We start from the raw sequence: 13,576 nt of genomic DNA on the forward strand, positions 1-13,576 counted from the left end.
TCCTTGAGCTTCTCCTTGCTCATGTGACTTGATTAACACTAATCAATGCTTAATTCTCTTTCACTATGCCTCTCTCATGCTTCTTGTGATTGTCTATGATGCTTTGATTAGGTAGATCGTAACTAATTAGTGGTTAATTTTGCTCTAATCTTGTGTGATTGCCCTTTTTTGCTTGTGTGTCCATGTAGGTTTGATTGAAGTGTGGTGCTCGATAGATCTATGTGTGTGTGCTTGCAATTAGTGTTGACGGGAGCAAAGCGAGACACGAACCCCGACGGCTTCTAAACCACCGGGAACTGATGGCACGCATTGAGCCGGTCACGGTAAAGCGAACATGGGGCACCACCTAGCTTTGAGCGGATATGACACAGACAACGGTGATGTGAACACCGCAAATTTACACACACACACACACACACACACACACGGAGAGAGAGAGAGAGAGAGAGAGAGAGAGAGAGAGAGAGAGAGAGAGCATTGACAAATGATGAAAACCCTCGGGGGTGTGAGAGAGAATTATTTCTTGCAGTATTTACAATGACCTTCCTTCCGGCAAGGTGGCACACCGTGGTGATAGAGAGAAGAGATGGTGAATCTACTTGGTGCGTTCTCTAAAGACGACTCGATGATATGAAACTTGCTACCAAGAATGTGTATGTATGTGTGCATCGACCATTGGAGTCGAGAGGTGGACGTAGCTCCCTTCACATGGTGCAAATCCCAAAACAAACCATCACACAAGTCCCCTCTCCGTGGTGCCAATAGTGTCAATTCCTCCCACTAAAGCTCTACCAAGTTTTGATCTCTCATGAACTGCCCCCCTCCCCCGATAGTGACCTCTCAGTGGCCATTTATAGGTGTTGGCTGCTTGGATTAGGGTAATCCCGGTTTGATTAGGGTAAGCTAATCGGGGAGACAAAGCAAGGCAGTGGGCCCTTGGTGGTTGACCCTTGCTTTGTTTTGGGAGTTATTAAAAATGAAAACCTCTAGGTAGGCCTTTGTGACCATCACCTAGAGAGAGGGAAATTACAAATTGGGAATTTACAAGGCTTGGGTGAAAACTGAAAAATGATGATAATAACTTACGGTTTACTGAAAATGGTGTCGTGGTTGCGTGATGCCGGTGAATGGCAGCTTGCCGGTGTGTCGGTGTAGCGCAACGTCTCTTCGGGGTCGGCTCTTCGGGGTCGGGACATGCCTTCGGCGCCTTTGTTCTTTTTGTTGTCGGTGTCGCGTGATTCGAGTCGCCCTCCTTTGTTGATGGCGTCGTAATCGTAAGATCCTCTCTTTTTTGTATTTTTTTTAATGTATGGTGCGTACGTATATGCGTGTGCGTGTATGTGTGGGTGATCGTCTTGTGTGGGTATATGTATATGTGAGTGCATAGGTGTGGATGTGTATATATATGTGTGCGTGGAAACGGGGGGGTGGGGTATTATATATATAACAATATATATACTGTGTTGTTTTCTTGTAAATTCGGACCTGCTGCATAGAGGGGGGGGGGGGGGAGATGAATGGGGTGAGAGGGTAGTGAGGGGGTGTGTGTGTGTTTGTGAGTGTGGATGTGCGGCGCACAGCGCGGGTATGCAACGCAGGTGTAGGCGATGGAGCGGGGCTGCCTGCGGTGGTGAACGCGCAGCGCGAGCAAGCGAAGGGGAGGGTGAATGGAGGGGGGGGGGGGGGGGTGAGAGGATAGGGGAAGGGGGATTGGGGTGGTGTGGTGTGGTGTACAGTGCACAGCACCCGCGAGGGCAAGGGGAAGAGACAGGCGACAAGGAGCGGGGCCACCTACTGTGAGCGCGCCGAAAATTGAGGGGGGTGGGGTGATTGGTCAACGGGAGGGTGTGAGAGGGAGAGATTAAGGTTTAGCGGTGGTTCTCACCAAGGGAAAGAGGGGGAGATAGGGGGTGTGAGGGTTGTGAGAGGGGGGGGGGGGGGTGAGAGGATAGGGATGGGAGAGAGAAAATATAGAGAGAGAAGGAGAGAGTGGATAGAGAGAGAGAGAGAGAGAGAGAGAGAGAGAGAGAGAGAGAGAGAGAGAGAGAGGGGGGGGAATCCTCTAAGGCCTGCGGGACTGCTTCCAAGAGAGAGAGAGAGAGAGAGCTAGAGTTTAGTGATGATAGGGGAGAGGGGGTGTGAGACCAGTGGTCCGCCAGGAAGAAAACAGGGAGGGGGGGGGGGGGGGGGGGGGGGGTAGTAAGGCCAGTGAAATGTGGACGAGGGGAAAAATGGGGATAGACAGCCCGCTGGAGGGTGTGGACGAGCAGAGGGAGAGAGAGAAAGAATATTTGAAAGAGAGAGAGGGAGAATTACAATATCGGTGGCGGCCTGCCGAAGGGTGTGACAGAGGCATAGGTGTCTTATGTGCCCACCGGGCCGGGTGATGCAGCAGCAGAGTAGGAGAGAGAGGGAATATTAGTGGAGCCGAGTAGTAGGAGAGAGAGAGTCCATCTTTTGGCGATAATGGAGGGGTGTGGCCAAACTGGCGGCGCCCCGCTATTGGTTAATCTTAGAGGGGGGGGGGGGGGGGGGGGGGGTGAATTGTAAAGAGCTTTTTTTTTTCTTCTTCTTCTTATTTGGTAATATGGCCTCCCTTCCTTAGGGTGTGGTTCTCGCGGTCGCGGTTTCGAAAATCGGCCGTCATTAGCCCTCCCATCTGGCTAGAGGCATTCATGCTTCTAGCCCTTCCTCTGCATCTTTAGTTGTGGAATTAGAGGGTTCTCCCTCTTCTGGAATGTCTAGCATGAACTCTGGATCAAACCTAAGAAAATACCTTTTCAGCCTCCATCCATTGACTCTAGTCTTGTGAATTCTCTCATCTGCTTCCATCAGCTTATAGCTGCCGTTGTCATAGCGCCTTTTGACAATGAATGGTCCTTCCCATTTGGGTTGAAATTTCTTGTCTTTCCTGGTGTCGAATCTGTTGTCGTATCTCAACACTAACATACCCTTTTCCAGGCCCTTTTCTTTAAGCCCTTGATTGAAGGTGAGCTGACGTCGCTCTGCCTGCGCTGCATAATGATTGATTGCTTCGTCCCTATCTAGTTGGATCCTCTCTAGATCCAGGATGTGGTTTTGGAGATTTAAAATTGGGCATTGTATCTGGCTAGCCAAGACTCATAAGTTGGCTATCTGTACCTCAATGGGTAGAATTGCCTCCTTCCCGTAAACTAGATGGAAAGGGGTGAAACCTAATGATGTTCGGAACGTCGTTCGGTAGGCCCATAGAGCTGCCATGAGATGTTTATCCCAGTCTCCTGTGTGATTGTTCACCTGTTTTGTGATGATTTTGCAAATCATTCCGTTTACCTTTTCTACTAGGCCATTACACTGTGGATAGTATGGTGTGGAATGTGGGCGTGTGATGCCTAACTTTTTCATCAGCTCTCCTACCAGATCACCTCTGAAACCTGGTCCCTTGTCTAATATTATCTCTAGAGGAGTGCCAAAACGGCAACAGATATGCTCAAAAATAAACTTTGCTACCTCTTGGGCTGTAATGCGGGTGGTGGCTGTTGCTTCTGCCCATCGAGTCATGTAGTCTACACCCACTATAATGTACAATTTACCTGATTGGGCCCTTGGTAAAGAACCGATTGCATCTATTCCCCATTTCTCAAATGGACCATATGAGATAATAGGAGTCTATGGCTCATAGGTTAATGTGCGATCACTGGCCACTTGACAAGCCTTACATGTTTTACACCAATGGTGTACATCCCTGTTTAGACTAGGCCAAGAGTATCCTGCCAGTAGAATCTTCCTACTGGTGATATCTAGAGCAAAATGATCGCCGCAGATGCCATCATGGCAACTTAAAATTACCTCTGTGATCTCACTAGAGGCTGGCACTCGCCTGAGAATCTGATCCTTGCCCTTACAATACAAGTGGTCGTTTACAAGGGGGTATTTGGTAGCCTTCCTTACCAGCCACTTTTTCTAGCCTTTGGTGTACCCTTCCGGACATTCTCCTGTATCTAGAAAGTTAATGATATCAGGCATAGCATCACTACCTTGAAAGAGGGGTAGTTTCAGTTTGTTGCTCCTACGGGAATGTCTTGTATTCTTTATTTGGCTAGAGCCTCTGCCTCCTGATTTTCTGCTCCGGGGACATGAAATAGTTTCACTGCTTCACACTTCCTTAGAAGATCCTTAACTTGGCGTAGTTGACCAAGTAAAACCTGATTTTTACAAACCCAAGTGCCGTTTATCTGCCTTATCAAAAGCAAAGCATCGCCAAACACACTTAGGCGTTGAATTCCTTGTGAAATACACTGTTCCAACCCAAGAATTAGAGCTGCATACTCTGCTTCGTTGTTGGAGTGGGAGTGTAATAATTGCCCGATGGAGAATACCCCTTCTTGTTGCTCATTGAAAATGGCTATGCCAGCTGAAGACTGGTCCACTGTTCTTTTGTATGCTCCGTCAAAAAATAGAGAGTGAGCTCTTTCTAGCTTAGGACTTTCTACCATTGGTGTTTCTTCTTTTGCTTCCAGATTGACCTTCAGCTTCTTCTCATAGTGGCTATGAGTGAGTATTCCCGCTAAACTAGCCCTGGTGGAGTTCTCCACTTGCATGGTGTAGTCGAACTCTTGTAATCTATCCAGCCATTTAGAGATCCTAGATGAGACATCCATGTGTCACATTACATATAGAAAGACCTCCTCCATTGTCAAAATTACAAAGGGTCTAGGCAGAAGATAGGAGCGGAACTTTGTGGTAGCAAATATTAGTGCAAGAACCATGTGTTCTACTTCGGTAAATCCCTTTTCTGACGGGGTCATGACACAACTAGAGAAGTAAATAGAACACATGAAAGAAGTTTGGGGGTCCTTTTGCATTAGTACGGCTCCGAGTGTATCACTTCCTACACTGGGGTTCACATAAAATCGCTCGTCCCACTTAGGGGGTGAAATGGTGGGAAGCTTAGCTAGGATTTGCTTCACCTCGGTAAATTGCTGCTCATTTTCTTCACTCAATGAGAAGACATTCCTCTGGATGATTTGTTGTAGAGGGAGGACCACTCGAGATAGCAAGTGAATGAACCTGCTTAAGTATCTTACCTTCTGAAGGAAAGAAACCACCTGCTTAGCGGTGGTGGGTGATGACAAAGATACCAAAGCTTGAATCTTGCTAGGGTCAGCCTCAATCCCTTTTGCTGAAATTACATGGCCAAGGAGAGTGACCTTGCTTTCACCAATGTGACACTTATCCACGTTGAGCTGGCTACCCAAGGTTTGCAGCCTGGTTAAGCCATCATAGACTTTGCTTAAATGGAGGGCTCGTGAACTATAGATGCAAAAATCATCTATGAAAACCCGTATTGATGTTCCAAAGTAGGGTTGGAAAACAAAGGTCACGTAGCACTGAAATGTGGCCGGAGCGTTAGTGAGGCCAAAAGGCATCACTCTGTAAGCAAAGAATCCCCAAGGTGTGATGAAGGTTGTCTTCTTCTGGTCTTCTTCCGCAATGCTAATCTGGAAGTATCCTGAGTAGCCATCGCACACTGTGTATCGCTCGTGACCCACCACTTCATTGAGAATTTCATCCTGGAATGGGAGGAGAAAGTGATCCCTCTTCGTGGCTGCATTGAGAGGTTTATAATCCACACAGACTCTCCACATGCCATTCTTCTTTGGTGTGACTACTACTAGGGAGACCCATTCTGAGTCTTCGACAAGGTAGATGAAACCTGCCTGTAGCAAACTCCTCACTTCTTTAAGTAGTGCCTCTTGTTGGATTACTCCAAGTCTTCTAAGCTTTTGCACCACGGGTTTACTGTCTTCCTTGAGTTTTATGTGGTGTTGTACTACTGTGATTCTTGTGATCTTATCATAGCCATCAATGAACAGTGTAGTGAAATTACCCAGCATGAAGACATATTCCTTCCTTTCTTCATCGGTTAACTCATTCGAGAGCATCCTTTGTAATTTACCTGCATCCTCTAAGGATTGCGTACTTGATGGTTTCTGTTGGTTTGTCGAGGGTGTTTCAGATTGTGTCAATCTTTTTGGGTCTTTAAGAATGACCCCCATCATTTCGATGCTAATGTCACTCCCGTCAGTGGTGGTTGTCTCTTCTCCTGAGGTAGACGAAAGTCGCTGGTGGACTCATCTTCTGAAACCTCCAAGATCATGTTGCGCTGCTTCCCAGTCCTCATATCATAGAATATGGACTTCCCTTTAGCGTCCTTCATCTGAATCATTCCGGTGCTCCAGTCGTGCTTAGCTTCCATAGCCATGAGCCAGGGTCTCCCAAGAATGATAGGGTAGCCCTCCCCTTTGTGTGGCATGACAAAGATGTCTACCTCCACTTCTGTATTGAATGCTTTTACTTTGACCGCATTCACAATGCCTACGCATTTCACTCTTACATTGTTTGTCATTTTGGCTCGGCAGGGTGCTGGCCTACTCACCTCTAGACCTAGATGGTGCATCACTTTTTCACTCATGACGCATATTTGCGCGCCACCATCTATGTAGACGTTTGAGATTCGTTGCCCCTTTATGTGGGTATCCATAGTTGGTAGGATGTCGTCGAGATCCCTTCCAGAGATAGCCCCAGCTATCCTTGGTCTTGATTTCCTGGTACTCACCATTTTTGTCCATTGCCTCTTCATTCTTGGTGCAAGGTGGAGTAATTGGGGCCAAGTTATCTTCGGGCCCTACATCAACACATCCTGAACTAAGTCATAGGGTTTAGCATACTCACCTAGTGAGAAATCCACGATGTCTATCTTCTGTCGTGGTTTAGCTGCTTGCTTGCTAGACTTGGCCTTCCCTTTCATTTTCTCTTCTCTTTGAGAGGCTTCCTCGTTCCTGGCACACTTCACTTCCATAGCATCCACTTCTTCTACTTTTGCTTTCCCTTTGTGCTTCTCTCGAACTGATTCTTCTACCTTTGCCTTCCCTTTAGCCTCCAAGCTAATAACACTCACCGCTTGGTTTACAGCAGGTGGTGGGAGTAGTGGTGGAATGAGAGGTTGTGGTGGTGGTTGTTGTTGTTGTTGTACAGGTGGTCGAAGGATCTGGACCGGTGGGATCGGCCCTGGTTTCCTGGGTGGTGGTGGTCTTGCCCTTGGCGGAGAGATTTGATTCTGTCTCCCCCCTCTATTGAAATTCTGCCTCCTTGGATGTGGGCAGTAGTACATACCATGGCCGTCTTCCCCACAATTGTAGCAGTGGTACTCTTGGTTACTCTCTAGTTGGGTAGTGATGCGACTCAGTAGGTCTTGCTGCTCTTCTAATGCCTCTTGTGGTTGGGCTCTATGAATGGCTGTCGCAGTCACTGGGGTTGGTTGGACCGAGCTTGTTTCCTCTGACTCGTTTACTCTTGCTTGTATGCGCAGCTTCTTGCCTTTAAGGCAGGCTACTTCTATTGCCAACTCATATGTGGTAGGAAACCTTCCCTTCACCTTCTCTCTAAGCGGCGACCACATGCCAGCAATGAAACGGTCCTTCTTCAGGAAATTAGGCGCTCCTTCGCCTTTCTCTAGTGAGGCAACCCATCTCTCCCATAAGTCCACAAACTTGGACTCGTAGGTGGCATACTCGAGCAGACCTCCCTGCTTCAATTCCGTCAGTAGCTGCCATAGCTTCTTCGAGGTTGTGCCTCCACCAAACCTCTTCACAAAGGCAGCACGTAATACATCCCATGCATTTTTGGTAGCCTAGGGCAATGCATTGTACCAGGACTTGGCCTCTACTTTCATCAGTAGAGGAAAAATTCGAAGTCGTGAAGCGTCGTCATCCTTGTTGGAAACCACACAAGCGATGTCGAAATCATCCAAAAAGTCGGTGGTGAGATTCCCTTCTTTCCATTGAACGTGGGGAAAGAAACACTTGACATGGTAGTGACTCATGAAATTACAAACTTTTTTTTTCTTTTCTTTTATATTATACTAACAACAGTAGCAGCTCATAGCGGCTTTTTACAGAGTTGGGTGGATAGATTAAAACAAGAGAAAGATAGAAACATTGAAGGAATGGTGGTAATCCAATATGGGGAGAATGATAGGGTTTGGGGAATTAAGGATTTCTCCTAGCACCACCGCACCAAATAGGTACACGATCTTCTGTTGGTAGAAGATTTTCCTATCTACATAGACATTCACATGCATATGCTGCAGGAATCCAAACGGGAATGCTGTCGGTCCGTTTTCCATCATGCACAGAGGGTGAAGTACTTACTTATACTCTTACCGTGCTAGTGTTGATGAGTCAGCACATCCATAGGAGGTCGTCCCCTTTCATGGGCTCTACCTTTCCTTCGTCGCTCAGCACGTACGGGGTGATGGCGATGTGTCTGACCACTCCCAGCCTTTTGGCTAGCAGCAACTGCAGATAATTACCGTAGTCGGCGTATTGCATGAATTCCACTCCATTCAGCTACAACTCGTCTCTAGCCCACTGGGTTTCACCCGTGTTGGAGAGCTTCTTCAGGATAAGTTGTACAGGGAGGGGAGGAAGACCCTCTACCCGTCTTCCAAAACAGCGAGAGAAGTAGCCGAACCACTCTTCCTTAGGACATGGGAACCTTCTTACCACTTCTTCTTCAGGATTGTCGAAGTGGACTGGTAGTACTCGCATGCGTCGTGCAAATCGGTAGACGACCTTCCGCCGCTTAGCTTCGGATGACTTCCTCTTTGGCAAGTTGGGTACGACCCGGCTCTCTGAGCTTGAAGCACTTACTTGGCCAGATGCTTCTTCCTTTGGGGTCATGTGTTTCCAGACTGGCTTAGCCTTTCCTTACCTTTTGGCTCGAGCAGCCCCTTTAGGCCATTTTGGAGTAGAGGTTATAACTTTGATTGCAGTTTCCTTAGGGAAGAGAGGCCTTACCGTTTTCTTTCCTCCTTTGATGTGGATGACTTCTTCGCCGGTGAATGTCAATGTAGACGATTTCAGCCCCTTCGCTGCCTTCATTGCTGGCACTCATTGACAGTGTATTTTGGTTGACAACAGTGATAGCACTTCATAGGCTTCCCACCTGATGCTCTCAATTTGTGGTTAGAACGAGCAACACGAGATGGGGAGCTTACCTCTTGAATACTGACGACACTATAGCCTGGCAGTAGTACTTCAATGAAGGCGGCTAGTGCCTCCTTAGTCTCCTCCTCTTCTGTCCTCCAGTTAGAAAATTCCTTCAGCCATTCGTCCATGATTGAGGAGGTGCGTTTCTTTCAGCATTGTAAACTGAAGGTTTCTTAGAAGCCCCCCTCCGTGGGGGCAAGCGAGACACGAACCCCGATGGCCTCTAAAATGCCGAGAGCCGATGGCACGCCTCGAGCCGATCACAGTAAAGCGAACATGGGTGCATCACCTAGCTTTGAGCAGTTAGGACACAGACAATGGTGATGTGAACACCGCAAACTTACACACACACACACACACACACACACAGAGCATTGACAAATGATGAAAACCCTTAGGGGTGTGAGGGAGAATTATTTCTTGCAGTATTTACAATGACCTTCCTTCCGGCCAGGTGGCACACCATGGTGATAGAGAGAAGAGATGGTGAATCTACTTGGTGCGTTCTCTAAAGACGACTCGATGATATAAAACTTGCTACCAAGAATGTGTATGTGTGTGTGCATCGACCATTGGAGTCGAGAGGTGGACGTAGCTCCCTTCACATGGTGTAATTCCCAAAACAAACCATCACACAAGTCCCCTCCCCGTGGTGCCAATAGTGTCAATTCCTCCGACTAAAACTCTACCAAGTGCTGACCTCTCATGAACTGCCCCCCCCCCCCCCCCCCGATAGTGACCTCTCAGTGCCCTTTTATAGGTGTTGACTGCTTGGATTAGGGTAATCCCGGTTTGATTAGGGTAAGCTAATCGAGGAGACAAAGCAAGGCGGTGGGCCCTCGGTGGTTGACCCTTGCTTTGTCTTGGGAGTTATTAACAATGAAAACCTCTAGGTGGGCCTTTGTGACCATCACCTAGAGAGAGGGAAATTACAAATTGGGAATTTACAAGGCTTGGGTGAAAACTGAAAAATGATGATAATAACCTACGGTTTACTGAAAATGGTGTCGTGGTTGCATGATGCCGGTGATTGGCAGCTTGTCGGTGCGTCGGTGTAGCGCAACGTCTCTTCGGGGTTGGCCGAGGCATGCCTTCGGCGCCTTTGTTCTTTTTGTTGTCAGTGTCGCGTGATTCGAGTCGCCCTCCTTTGTTGATGGCGTCGTAATCGTAAGATCCTCTCTTTTTTGTTTTTCTTTTATGTGTGGTGCGTGCGTATATGCGTGTGCGTGTATGTGTGGGTGATCGTGTTGTGTGGGTATATGTATATGTGAGTGCATAGGTGTGGGTGTGTATATATATGTGTGCGTGCGTATGCGTGCATGGGAACGGGGGGGTGGGGTATTATATATATAACAATATATATACTGTGTTGTTTTTTTGTAAATTCAGACCTGCTGCGTAGAGGTGGGGGGGGGAGATGAATGGGGTGAGAGGGTAGTGAGGGGGTGTGTGTGTGCATGTGTGTGTGTTTGTGAGTGTGGGTGTGCAACACACAGCGCGGGTATGCAGCGCAGGTGTGGGCGATGGAGCGTGGCCGCCTGCGGTGGTGAACGCGCAACGCGAGCAAGCGAAAAGGGGGGGGGGGGGGGGGGGGGGTGAGAGGATAGGGGAAGGGGGATTGGGGTGGTGTGGTGTACAACGCACAGCGCCCGCGAGGGCAAGGGGAAGAGACGGGCGACAAGGGGCGGGGCCGCCTACTGTGAGCGTGCCGAAAATAAAGGGGGGGGGGGGGGGGGGGGGGGGTGATTGGTCAACCGGAGGGTGTGAGAGGGAGATATTAAGGTTTAGCGGTGGTTCCCACCAAGGGAAAGAGGGGGAGATAGGGGGTGTGAGGGTTGTGACGGGGGGGGTGAGAGGATAGGGGTGGGAGAGAGAAAATAGAGAGAGAGAGAGAGTGGATAGAGAGAGAGAGAGAGAGGGAATCTTCTAAGGCATGCGGGACCGCTTCCGAGAGAGAGAGAGAGAGAGAGAGAGAGAGAGAGAGAGAGAGAGAGAGAGAGAGAGAGAGAGAGAGAGAGTGAGAGAGCTAGAGTTTAGTGATGATAGGGGAGAAGGGGTGTGAGACCAGTGGTCCGCCAGGAAGAAAACAAGGAGGGGGGGGAGGGTAGTAAGGCCAGTGGGATGTGGACGAGGGAAAAAATGGGGATAGACGGCCCGTTGGAGGGTGTGGACGAGCAGAGGGAGAGAGAGAAAGAATATTTGAAAGAGAGAGAGGGAGAATATACAATATCTGTGGCGGCCCGTTGGAGGGTGTGACAGAGGCATAGGTGTCTTATGCGCCCACCAGGCCGGGTGATGCAGCGGAAGAGTAGGAGAGAGAGGGAATATTAGTGGAGTCGAGTAGTAGGAGAGAGATAGTCCGTCTTCTGGCGATAATGGAGGGGTGTGGCCAAACTGGCGGCACCCCGCTATTGGTTAAGCTTAGAGGGGGGGTGGTGAATGGTAAAGAGCTTCTTTTTTTGTTTTTTTTTTCTTCTTTGGTAATATGGCCTCCCTTCCTTAGGGTGTGGTTCTCGCGGTCGCGGTTCCAAAAACCGGCCACCAGTGTGTTTCATGAAAGGATTAGTGTTGTGTGCGTCTTGCAATCGTTAGTGTGTGTGATTGGGTTGATTGGAGGTGAAGGGAAGTGGATGTGGAGATTGCCCATCATTGTGGCTTAGCTTTTCCATAGGCCAAGAAGCTCACCTTGTAGAGTCACCATTCGTGTTGTCATTATTAGCTCACTAATCATGTGAGTGTTTCCATGCCCTAGCCAGGTAGCTCATCCCTACGGATTGATACTTTTGTTGGTCATTGGAGCTATGCAATGATGGGACCCCCAACAGTCCACCTCGACACGTCTCGCTTCACAATCTGCTCATGCTTTTTATTTGTTGCCCCTCAATATTATTAAAATAGCCTTGCTTTATTGTCTTCGTTAATTTTAGCAGCCCACCACACATGCATTCTCCCATATAGCACAGTCTCTACCCTAGGATAGATCGCCTTGATCAATAAGATTTTATTTGATAGTAGCACTTGGTATAGGAATGTGTCTACCTCAATATTGTGTATCATAAACTTGGCCATGACATTTGGATGATCCTTGTAGAAGGTTATCCTTCTAATTTTCCCTACTTTTATAAACATCTCAGTGGATGATACAAAATGAAATACTTAGCAGACAATGAGTAACCCCATTCTTGACATCTTCACCATTGACTTTTAGGGCACCCAAGTGTGAATGGGTGACCTCATATAAAAATCAACTAAACCTAAAATTCCCTCAATCTCTCATTTGTGCAATTGAAGAGTGCTCTTGCTCCATCTCCATCTTCTTCTTCTTCATCTCCTTGTGTGTGTGTGTGTGTATGCGTGAGAGAGAGAGAGAGTGTGTGCGATCGAGCATTGCGGCAGCATGACGGTGGCGAGGCGGTTGAGCGCGGCGTAGCGGCGTCTCCCTCTTCTTCGCGGCGAGGAATCCTCCAGGACAAGAAGCGTAGAGCGGTGAGTGACACACCAACGCCATCTTTGAGCTTGCTAGTTTAGGCTTGTTGTGTGCTTGGAGCCATTTGTGGCTCGTACACGGTGTATCAGCAAGTTCCTTGCATTGACACATGCGATATACGCGCACATTTTTGGCGCCGCTGCCGGGGAATGCCATACACTAAGTTTGAATGGCACTCTGTGCTTCTTTTGTGGTGCAATTTCAATTGTAGGAAAGGTAAGGAAGGAGGGTGTGTGTGTTGAGAAGAAGGATTTTGTGTTATACTGTGGATTTTTTTTGTTAATGGAGTTTTCAAAGGTACTGTGTTTATTCTCTGTGTATTAAGGTTGTTAGTTTTCTTTGTTAATGGAGTTTTCAAAGGTACCGTGTTTATTCTCTGTGTATTAAGGTTGTTAGTTTTCTGTGTACAGTAAGTAGGAAGTAGATCTGTGAGAATTAATAGAGTGTGTTAGTGTGTAACAGTAGGTGTATTAGTTAGAAGTAGGTAGATAGAGTGTGTGTGTGCTATCGCGCAGGCCGTGGCGACCTTATCCTTAAATTTATTTTATAAATTTTTTTAAAAAAAATTAAAGGTATGACCGGGATCGTGAATATCTCCCAGGCCCAAGCCCAAACCCAAGTACAAGCTCAAGCTCAGGCCTAGGCCTCAGTCGCCTTTTAAAATTACAAATTTTAGCTTCACACGTAGCTAAAAATCGATTTTTTGAGGACCAACGGAACTTCAGATGCCCGAAAATTGTGTTGTAAATCACACAGCGACCCTCTAAGTGATACGCTCGTTTTGATCTATCACACACTTCAATCAAAAAAATCAAACATTAAAAAACATTAAAAACGTAAAAAACACGAGTGAAAACGGACGCTTAAAAAAGGTAAGCGGTTAACCTTCGAGGTTATTCGCCGACGTTTGTAGGGTACCAAAGGCACATGCATCTGCGCTTTGGTCGTGTGCTAGAGACGGAGCAACTAGAGAGAATTTTGACTTACGCGAGTTCTCAATATCCACCTACTTTAGGTTTCGGGCCCTCGGCGGGGACCCAAGGTAGTACAAACCAAG

The sequence above is a fragment of the Adiantum capillus-veneris genome, chromosome 19, assembly GCF_014529385.1.
Source record: "Adiantum capillus-veneris isolate H3 chromosome 19, ASM1452938v2, whole genome shotgun sequence".
Lineage (NCBI taxonomy): Eukaryota > Viridiplantae > Streptophyta > Polypodiopsida > Polypodiales > Pteridaceae > Adiantum > Adiantum capillus-veneris.